At 37.0% G+C, this 11,976-nt stretch overlaps 1 non-coding gene across 1 annotated transcript; it reads left to right on the forward strand.

Annotated features, from left to right (window-relative positions):
* Positions 1–2,265: 2,265 nt before the first annotated feature.
* On the forward strand, positions 2,266–2,372 carry LOC141699396 (small nucleolar RNA R71). The gene has a single exon (XR_012565863.1). It is a non-coding gene; the product is annotated as a small nucleolar RNA R71 (small nucleolar RNA).
* The last annotated feature ends 9,604 nt before the right edge of the window (positions 2,373–11,976 follow it).

Raw genomic sequence — 11,976 nt, forward strand, 5'->3', positions numbered from 1 at the left:
CCATCCTGTGACTGTTCGAGTGGGGATGAGCTCGTTCTTTTCATTTGCTACCACAGTAATACCTCATTTCTTAGGCACACATTGCATGGGGCTCACCTAAGAACTGTCAGAAATAGGATAAATGATTCCTGCATCCAGCCACTTCAGAATTTCTTTCTTCACCACCTCTTTTATGATAGGATTAAGTCTGTGCTGTTGCTCAACAGTTGGCTTACTACCCTCCTCTAGCAGAATCTTATGCATGTAATATGAAGGGCTGATCCCCTTGATGTCTGCTATGGTCCATCCAATAGCCGATTTGAATTCTCTCAAAATCCGTAAGAGTTTGTCCTCCTCACTACCTGAAAGGTCAGATGCAATAATAACAGGTAATGTAGATGCATCACCTAAAAAAGCAAACCTCAAGTGTTCAGGCAATGGCTTAAGCTCCAAGGTGGGTGCTTCCTCAATTGATGGTTTGAGCTTTCCTTCAGCATTTTTGAGGTCAGAAGTACCAAGAGATTCAAAGGGAATGTCCAGCTTTCGCCTCCAGGGAGAAGCATTAAGATATTGTAATTGCTCATTGCCATCCTCATCATCACTGTCAAAATCCCCCACTAAGGCCTTCTCTAATGCATCAGACATTAGCATATGATCGAGTTCGGAAGTAACCGCAGAATCAATCAAATCCACTTTTAAGCACTCCTCATCTTCTGTAGGGAATTTCATTGCTTTGAATACATTGAAGGTCACATCCCGATCCTGCACCCGCATAGTAAGTTCACCTTTCTGCACATCTATCAAGGTACGGCCAGTAGCCAAGAAAGGTCTTCCCAAGATTATGGGAATCTTCTTATCTTCCTCGAAATCCAGAATAACAAAGTATGCAGGAAATAAGAGCTTATCCACCTTGACTAGCACATCCTCCACTATGCCCCTTGGTAAGTAATAGAACGATCAACCAATTGTAGAGACATGTAGGTGGGTTTTGGAACAGGAAAATCCAACTTTTTAAAGATCGACAACGACATCAGATTGATGCTTGCTCCCAACTCGCAAAGGCACTTGTCAAACGACAACTTGCCAATAGTGCAAGGAATGGTGTAGCTACCTGGATCTTTAAGCTTTGGAGGTAACTTTTGTTGCAGCACAGCACTGCATTCTTCCGTTAGAGCAACGGTCTCAAGGTCATCCAGTTTCACCTTCCTTGAAAGAATACTCTTCATAAACTTTGCATAACTAGGCATTTTCTCCAGAGCCTCAGCGAAAGGTATATTGATGCGAAGTTTCTTGAACACCTCCAGAAACTTACCAAACTGCTTATCCAGCTTTTGTTGTTGCAATCTCTTAGGGAAAGGTGGTGGAGGATAGAGCTGTTTCTCCCCTGTATTACCCTCAGGCAGAGTGTGTTCAACAGTAGTCTTCCTTGGTTCCGCCGCTTTCTCCTTTTGCTTAGCTTCTTCATCTCCAACTTCAACTTCTCCTTATTTTGCCTTTTCAGCATCATCAACCTTCCCAGACCTTAAGGTAATAGCCTTGACTTGCTCTTTGGCTTCCTTCCTGCCTGGCACTTCCGTGTCACTGGGAAGTGTGCCAGGTTGACGATTGAGCACTGCATTGGCTATTTGACCGATTTGATTTTCCAAGGTCTTGATCGACACCGCCTGACTCTTGCACAACAACTTAAGTTCCTCAAAATCTGCACTAGTGGGTGCAGCTGCACCTCCCTGTGGAGGATATGATTGCCTTTGAGCATACTGTTGTGGTTGCTGAAATCCAGGTGGATTGAACTGTTTACTCACACCTTGCTGATATGGTGGCTGAATAGCATTCTGATTATTACCCCAGCTGAAATTTGGATGATTTCTATTGTTAGGATGATAAGTAACTGGCACAGGCTGCTGTTGTCGCTGATAATTGTTCACATACTAAACAGATTCGTTAACAAGAGAACACTGATCCGTAGCATGAGAACCTGCACAAATCTCACAGACCATAGCTATTTGATTGACTCCATAGGTAGCTAGAGAATAAACCTTCATAGACAGCGCTTGGAGCTGCGCTGCAATAGCGGTGGCTGCATCGACTTCCAGAATACCTGATACCTTCCCAGGCATCGTCCTCTCAGTTGGGTTTTGATGCTCATTTGCAGCCATAGTCTCAATAAGATTATAAGCCTCAGTATAGCTTTTGGCCCACAAGGCGCCTCTAGCTGCTGCATCGAGCATGGGCCGAGATTGGGCCCCTAAACCATTATAGAAACCAGTGATCACCATCCAATCGGGCATTCCATGATGTGGACACTTTCTCAATATTTCCTTGTAGCGCTCCCAAGCTTCGCACATAGATTCTATAGGTTGCTGCGCAAACTGAGTAAGAGCACTCCTCAGAGCAGCAGTCTTTGCCATTGGATAAAACTTCACCAGAAACTTTTGCGCAAGATCTTGCCAAGTAGTGATGGACCCAGCTGGTTCAGAATGTAACCAGTCCTTAGCTTTATCCCTCAGTGAGAATGAGAAAAGCCTCAGCTTGATAGCCTCATCAGTCATATCATTATATTTGAAAGTACTGCAGATCTCGACAAAATTCCTTATATACATGTTGGGGTCTTCAGTCACAGCTCCTCCGAAAGAAACAGAGTTCTGCACCATCTGAATAGTGCCCGGCTTGATTTCAAAGTTGTTAGCTTGGATAGCCGGATGAAGAATGCTTGACTGAATGTCATCAATTTTAGGACGAGAAAAGTCCATAAGAGCTGGATCGGCCGGAACAATACGATCACCCATGATTACTGGTTCTTTATGCTCACTTCCTGAATCCGAATCTTCAAAATCTATCTTCTCCGGAATATCAAGAACTTCGTCTGTCTCCTCAGCTGTATCTAAAGTCCTCTTGCGAGTACGAGAACGAGTTTGCATAAACGCTCGCTAAAGTACATGAAACACAACCGAAAATAATAAGTAACACGTCTTAATCACTGAGTCCTAATGACCAATGATGGTAAGTACATAAACTAAATAAATACGCCGAGTCCCCGGCAGCGGCGCCAAAAACTTGTTAGGGCAAAATCACGCGCTAATATTCACGCAAGTATACGCGTTCGCAAGTATATAGAATACTTTCTAGTTCGTTCCCACAGAGACTCAGACTAATTATGTTCAATTAAACTCACTCACCAATGTATGATTACTTCTCAATGTTAAGACAATAACACTTAGATTTGATTAACTAATTATTAACTACAATTAACTACTAGAATTAAGCACTTAATTAACACTTGAATTAACAATATTAAAACACTCATCAGATCACAACTTCATTACTACTTCCTTCAATAGCTATTGTTCTTACCCTTAGCATGCAACAGTGATGATATTAATCGAATAACACGAAACTGATAAAAGCCAACTTTCATTGTACTAATACCATTCTACCAAACACCCACAATTAAAATAGAAGTTGAATAGGCATCAATTATGTTGAGTCCCTATATATCTACAGAAATTGACAACATAATGATTTAAGAACAAGTTATTCCTTTTGATTACACAGGGTGAATAAAACGGTTAGAGTTACCCACTAATCATGCATACTTTGACATGAACCTATGCTAGCATGGCAAGTTCTAAATCTCGAGATCCATCGTCGCTTCACAAGAGATTAACACCCTATCTTATATGTTCGCGACGCACATAAGACGAATACGCACAACCAATACTAGATATCATACAATCATCACACACTAAGGTATTAAACAACTAACTAAAGAATTCCATAGTAAATCCGTTACGACCCCATGATCACGATTAGCCCATGATAGCACTCATCGTCATCATGGGTTCATATGAAAACATGATAATAACACACGAGAATAATAACTAAAACTACTTATATTAAACCAGATTACGTCACAAAAGTAAATAGGTTCTAAGTAAAGAAAACTAGCATCCAACGTTACAACGAAACAAAGAATCACAAGAAAATATGCTTCCTCTTCGTTGCGGTGTGCTAAAACGGTCTTCTTCCTTATCTCCTTCGCTCCTTGATTAATACAACGATCCAACACACGTGAAACGTCTCTGAAATCAACTTATATAGGAGTCCCATAAAACTCAGATTACATAGAAGTTGAAATCCAAACAGAAGTAGGAGTCTAAAATAAATATTCTAAATTCTCGACCCTGCGCGGCCGCTTAGCATAGCTGAGCGGGCGCTCGGCTTCCTGCGTGGCCGCTCAGCATAGCTGAGCGGGCGCTCAGACCCTTTCTGGAATTTTTGTCTGTTTGCTCCGTTTCTTCGCTGTAATCTGCTCCTCTCTTCCCTCTTGCAATGCTAGACACATGCCAAGACTGATTATTGATAAATTCTCCCCCGAAATGCAACTAATACCCTGAAATGCACAAACACTAGAAAAAAATATCAAATACATAAAATACTTGATTTCAAGACACCAATTTAAGCTATTATAAGACGTTCTAAGTGGTATAAAATGCCACTTATCAGTGGCCTTCAAATCCCAACTTTCAGGAAGAGCTAACAGGAATTTAAGATTTGAATCTTCAAGATCATATTCCTTGTTAACTAGTGATAAATCATTCAAGAGTTTGACAAATCTGTCATATAAACCGGTCAATGACTCATCAGGTTTTGAGTCAAAGTGCTCATACTCTTGAGTGAGTATAGTCTTCCTGTTCTTCTTAATTGAATCAGTTCCCTGGCATCTTGTCTCCAAGGCATCCCATATCTCCTTTGCAGTCTTTCAGTTAATTACCCTATTTGACATGACATTATCAATGGTACTATGCAGCAAGTGTCGTACCTTAGCATTCTTAGCAATCGATGAGATATCTTCAGCAGTGTAATGACTCTTCTCCTTTGGTACAGATTTTGCTGGTTCACCTACAACTACAACAGAGAGTTTGGTTGGCTTGTGTGGTCCTTTATTGATTCTGTCAAGGTATTCTGGATCTGTAGCTTCCAGAAACATAGACATCCTCACCTTCCATATGGGATATTCAGATGGTTTCAGTATGGGAACTCTAATAGTCTCATATCGATTATGGATTTGAGTCTTTGGAGGTTCTTCAGTTTTGGTGGGCTTGGTTGGAGTTTGTTCTTCTTCAGACATGATTGTTTTTGGATCTTAAACTGTTTGTGTGTTAACAGATCAGCTCTGATACCACTTTTTAGGTCACACACACTGTAGAAGGGGGTTGAATACAGTGTTTATCACAATCAAATCGAATATAAGAACATAAGTAACAGAAAACAGATTTTATTTAACACAATAAACTCTGTTACAATATGAAACTGTCCTCTCTCAGTGATGAACAAATTATCACGAGAGCTGCTAGGGTTACAATAAATAATAACTTTGATTATGATAACACATATAGTGTAAACGCTATGTCTGTGTTTATATACTACACAGTTACAAGATAAATTCTAATTGATATGGAATATAATTCTGCTTCCTAAAATATATCAACTAGTTATCTTTTCTTCCAAGTATTCTATTCTTCATATAATTCCTTCTTCATGCATATCTCTTCTTGCGTTTCTCTTGATCTTCTTTCCTTTCAATCAACCGCCTTCCTTATCTGAAAGTCTCCTTAAGTCCTGATATTATCTCCTGATAAATATCTCCTGATAACTTAAGTTCTGATGACTTAAGCTCTGATATCTTAAGTTCTGACTTCAGTATAAGTACTGATTTCCAGTTAAATACTAATTTGTCCTGTTAAGTAAGATCTGAAAATTAAACACAAATAATATTAGTCATGACATTATCAAATATATCTAACACAACATCCTTTTCGAGTGTTGGTAAAGACCATTTATGTAGTAGTAAATCATATTCCTTTTTTGTTTGTTTTCAACTATCTAATATCTAGCTCAACAATTCCCTTACAGAAACTCGATAGGCCTGATCTGGAAGATTATTCACCTACAAAGAATGATATTTTCATAAGAACACGCAAACGAAAAGAAGGACGTGAGTATAAGTCTGCCACTGCATTGATCAATAATGAAGAAACTGTATTTCAAGATGATGACTCTCATGAACCTTCTTGGTTGGTTGGAAGATATTCCAAAACTGCAAGGTTAAGAAATACTTCTTCAGACGCTTATGCGCAGCAGCTGACAACAAAGATAAGAAAATAGGTTGCAGATGAAATAAAGGAAAAATTAAATCAGAATGTGCAAGAAAATCTAGCACGAGTGATGAAAAGGTTGGGAAAAGTTAATCCTACTTAATGTTAACATTGGGGACATCGACGATACTTCCAGCGAAGACGAAAATGGGACTCCATTAACAATATGCACAAGTACTGATCAAGGCACTCATATAGGTGCTACTTGAAGTTCCATCCTGATATAAAATAATTATGTTATTTTTGAAGTATGGCCATCATTAATAATGTAATTATATTTTGGTATGTGATCTGTGGATTAAGGATGGGGAAGGCATGACGTCGTTGCAGATTTTACAGATTGTTATTAATTAAGTTGGCTTATGACTTGAACTTAACTTAGATCGGTTCGTAGAATTTTGTTAAGCTGGTATATGACTAGCATTTTCGGTTTATGATTTTATGTAAGTCAAGGTACAATCTGGTTGTAGATGCGATGTATTGTAGGATGTTCTTACATGTGAAACATTCAAGGAGTATTTTGCTATCACATTATTATAAGTTTAATTTAAGTGTTTTTTTGCAGATTTTTCATAATAATAAAATTGTTGCTAAAATTTCATATAATGTACTGACAAAAATAAAACAAATACAAAAAATGTGTTGCTATTGTCAAAAGTGTTGCAGAAAAAATATGGACATACCTATTTCTAGGTAATTTGGCAATACATTCATTGTGTTTTCGTAGATAGAAAAAGTGTTGCATTGCAACACTAGGGCAATACTTTACTCAGTATTGCAGTAGATTTGACAAAGTGTTGCCCTTGACAATTAATGGAACGACCAAAATAGCAATGCCCAAAAGTGTTGCAATTCACCATAAGGTAACATTTTTTACCCAAATGGCAACACTTTTTCAGTATTGCAATTGATCATTTATGGTGTGGTGATAGTTTTAGAATGTTGATATTGGAGTTATTAACAGTTCGCAAACTATTGGATAGGTAGAACCATGTTGCACATGTTTCTAAATTTAATCTGCTAGTTCACTCGGCGGAAAATGCGTTGTACAGTGCCGACATTTTACTCTTGTATCATGATGTGCTCTCGCTGACATACCATGTATTGATATTATAGCAATTATCAGCCGCTATCGGGGTTTAGATAAAACAGTCTTGGCCCTGATTGAAGAGCTAGAGAAAATAGTTTCTATCACTCAATTATTTATACGTAGTTGAATTATCAATTGTAACTTGAATTATTCGTTGACAGTTTTTTATATTATTTTAGCTATTGCATCCTTCTCTACAGAAAATGATGAGATTATTGGTACTTTTGTATTATTTTTACGTAGTTCAATTTTCACGTACAATATTGATAGTTGACACTCATATTTAAAACTGGACTGTTATATTTACAAGAAGGGAGACACCTTCATGGTTGTGGGTTTAAGTATCCTGGACATCTAATTATTTCTTGTGGACTACTTTGTAAGGCATAAGGTACTTGACATGCTTTCTTCACAATATTATCTAGCAGTTGCTTTTCTGCTTTATGCATAGAGGTTGTATGCCTAGAATCTTGATAAAGAAGTCAGTTTATGATTATATCTTCATAAAGCTGTTAAAATATAAAATTGCATCTCATCTTTGACCAAATTTCGGTTGTTTTGCATGGAGCTATCCTTTACTCTCCTTTAATTTGTTTTTGGTGAATTATGTAATATAAATACTTTTGTTTGTCATGTAACTTTATACAAACTTGTTATAATGTGATGCTACTGGTACATTTACATAAGAAGTTGGCTATAAGCTTTGAGCTTCTGTTGAAAATTACGTATTCATAACATAATGTGATGCTACCAGTATATATGCACTTACAATTGAAATGTGTTACTGTGGGTTTGAATTATCGGTGTTAGGAGTGTAAAAAAATTGTATAACATGAAGTTTTAATGTTCTTCTCTTATTGAAGCAATAAATGCACAATCCTATAATTTTTTAGTGGATTGTCTTATTAGATTCAACTACTCTATAAACTTCTTATGGTAATGAAAAGTTTTGTATTTTATTAAATTCTAGTGGATAACCTTATCTGATGGCTTAGAGTTTGGATTATATCAGTTGAGTTTGAACATAATTATATAAAAATAGTATGAAAAGACATAATATTTCTTGTCTAAACATTTTAGGAGGTATAGAAGTATAGTAAATTGTTGGTTTTACTAGATGCACTATACATTCTTCCGGCCTGACTATTTAGTGTTTAACTCATAAGATCTGTCATGTACTCAGGTTTAAATTTGCATTGCCATAAAGGTATAGGTACTCAGGTTTGCTAATAAAACTTGTTTGATTTAAATTGGAAGGTCACTTCATTTTCAATGTAACTTTAAAATAAGGTTGTGATTAGCTAGTTAACACCAAAAAAATGCAGGACCCTTATAAGTGAAAATCAGTTTGCTTTGCTAATTCTGTTTCTATGTGCTTTTGTTTTTTCAAGGTGAAATGGTCCTCGTAGCTAATATATACATGTTCAAAGCTATAAAATACTTGTACACATGACTCGACAAAAAAACAAGGCGAAGCATTGTTGATGATATTGAAGGTCGAAGATGATGTGATTATAATCTACGGAAAAACATGACATAGATACATAGACTATCCTCTGTTAGACAATTTTTTATGTATTTACATTTCCTCAAGTAAGGGTTTTGCGGAGCTTATGTTAGGTCACACACACTGTAGAGGGGGTGAATACAGTGTAAAGTACAATCAAATCGAACTTTAATAACTTAAGTAACAGAAAACAAACTTTATTGAAACAATAAACTCTGTTACAATATGGAACTGTTACCTCTAAGTGATGAACAAATATCACGAGAGCTGCTAGGGTTACAATTAATAATCTTCTCGATTATTGATAACACTTACAGTGTAAACCCTATGTCTGTGTTTATATACTACATAGTTACAAGATAATCGCTAATTGATATGGAATATAATTCTGCTTCCTAAAATATATCAATCAGATATCTTTTCTTCCAAGTATTCTATTCTTCATAGAATTCCTTCTTCATGCATATCTCTTCTTATGTTTATCTCGATCTTCTTTCCTTTAATCAGCTGCTGTCCTTATCTGAACATCCTTCAGTACTTAAGTTCTGATATCCATCTTCTGATGATTATCTCCTTATAATATAAGTACTGATATCCTTAAGTCCTGACTTCCAGTAAGTACTGATTTATCCTGTTTAAGTAAGATCTGAAAACTAAACATAAATCATATTAGCCATGACATTATCAAATATATCTAACAATCTCCCCCAACTTGTAAATTAGCATAATATACAAGTTTAACAGATATTTGATGATGTCAAAAACATTAAGTACAAATGCATGAGAATTAGACTAGATAACTACAACTTACAGTCCATAAAACTTTACCAATATTTAACTTCTGATAATAGCTTCAGTCTGTACAAATATCAGAATTTAATCAGTTGTAGATCTTGACTTGGCTTCATCTTCTGATCTCTCTGATGTCAGGAGTTTTTCTGAGATAGTTCTTAACATCTCTCAGCATATCTAAGTTCATCAATCATCCTCCTTTTAGCATCTTTAAGCTCTGCAGTATCTTCACCAATTTGAAAGATTGCAGCCCTGAGATCATTAATCTTAGCTTTTCTTATATCCTGATCCAGTCTGATCAAATAAGCTTTATTAGACTCAAGATTGAATTCCACAGCCCTGTAACCCAGAAAGGTAGTTATAATCTTAGCAGTGTTGGGCTTCATTTCAACTATATCACCCTTGTGATCTATGTACTTTGGAACATATGTGCTGTCAGACTTAACATAATAAAGCCTTTTCTGTCTCTGAATCTGATCCTTCAAATAGTTTGCAGCACTTCCTGTCAATCTGTCATTCTCTTGAAGTAAGAATAGTACATGTTCCAATTCTTCAAAATACTTCAATGGAATGGCATTTTACCTTATATGATAAACCCTACCATCTGTCATGAAGTACAACAAGATGTGTTCTTTCAAGTAGGTATGGTAAACCATTTGTACAGATTCCAGTTGATTCAATCTCTCAGTAGTTGCTCCAATACCTGGTTCACTCAAGGAAGTTGGATCATTGGTAGTGTTCTGTATTCTTCATTCATCAGCACTTCCCAATCCAGTTTTATCTCTTGCTTCCTTTCCAGTAACTACTCTTGCTTCAAAACCACTTGCAGCAGTCTTCAAAGGTTGAGTCTGTTTTGCCTTAGTGAATCCTAGTAGGAGTTTCTTTGATTTATCTTCTGATATCAAGTTAACTTGAGCTAAGTCAGAGGTTACTTGCTTCTTCGAAATATCAGAACTTACTGTCTCTTGATTCTGAACAACTTGAGCCATGTCAGAGGTTGTCTTAAGAACTTTTCTTGAAGTCAGAGCAAGATCAACATCTTCATCAGTAATTTCTTCATTCTCAGGAGGCACATAAACCTTGATAGGTTCACCAACCTTTTCTTTACCCTTGAATCTTGGATCTATCTGCGGTTGTGATTTAGCCAATGTTGCTTCAATATTTGTCCTTTCTTTTATCACAATGCCTTTGAGTTTTGGAAGTATTTTTTTACCAGAAGCTTCAGATTTAGACTTGACTTTTTCTGTTTTAAGTCTGGCTTCTTCTTCCATTAAACTCTCCAAGTCCATTCCTGGATTTTCCTGAAGAAATAACTGTCTTGACATTTCTTCATCAAGATCTAAAAGTTCATCAGAACTTATCCTTTTACCAGTAGCAGAACTAATTCTTTTCCCAGTATCAGAACTTGTCCTGTGACTTGTGATTTTAGCTTTTCTTGATGAGAAACCTCTACCTTGACTATGACCTCTACCCATTCCAGAGTTTCCTTGGTCATCCTTTTCTTCATCCTTCCCCTTTAGTGTCTTATCAGTCTTACATTTGGACTTAATTACTTTCTCCCCCTTTTTGGCATCAGCAGGTAATAGAAGAGAGACAAGCAATTCCACGGAGGCTTGGATGTCATTAAGTTGAGATTGCTGAGAAGTTTGATTTTTCAGAATATCATCAATCTGAGCTTGTTGTTTCTCTTGTGTCTTCTCAATATAAGCAACTCGGTCAAAGGTAGGTTGGAAGAATTTTTTCTTGTCAATTTTCTGAATTCTTCCTGAATCTTGTGTACCTCCGCATGAGTAGTTGAATGTAGACCTTGTAGATGTTTAGTACTCAATGCAGTGACTCTAAGCTGTGTTTTGAAATCATCAGTATTTTAACATCTCATCAGCTTTTGTCAAGTGCTTAGCCAGATTCTTTGCAGATGGAACACAAGTAATTGAGTTCCATTCCTTAGTCCTCTCCTGACCAGCAGGAGTTTCACCCCAAGGCACTGGTGCTTCTCTTGTAATAAACTTCTTAACAAGTTCAGATTTAAGAACAGTTTGTTGAGGGGCATGTCCTGAAGGACATGCTTCATCAGCATCTGCATTTGGAGCAGCATCACCAGTATCTCCAGCATTTGCAGCATCAGAACTTACAGAATCAGTATCTTCTGATAAAACAACAGTATGAGTAGCAATGGAGGCTTCAGCAGCATCCTCTAATTGCTGATCTGGTTCCAAGTTCTGATCAACAGCCATATCCTGATGCTCACCTATATTCTGATCATCAGCATCTAGATGCAGAGAAGGTGTAGTAGATAATTCTGGAGTTTGAGCAGCATCAATAACAGGTGTTGTTGATGGATTAGTTGCTGTTGGAGCTTCTAAGTAAAGAGTGTAGGCACAAACAGGTTCTGAATATCAATATCAGCACTTGTGCCTGGGTCAACAGGAGATACAGACTTTTGAACAGGAGAC

This window comes from Apium graveolens, chromosome 11, assembly GCF_009905375.1.
Source record: "Apium graveolens cultivar Ventura chromosome 11, ASM990537v1, whole genome shotgun sequence".
Lineage (NCBI taxonomy): Eukaryota > Viridiplantae > Streptophyta > Magnoliopsida > Apiales > Apiaceae > Apium > Apium graveolens.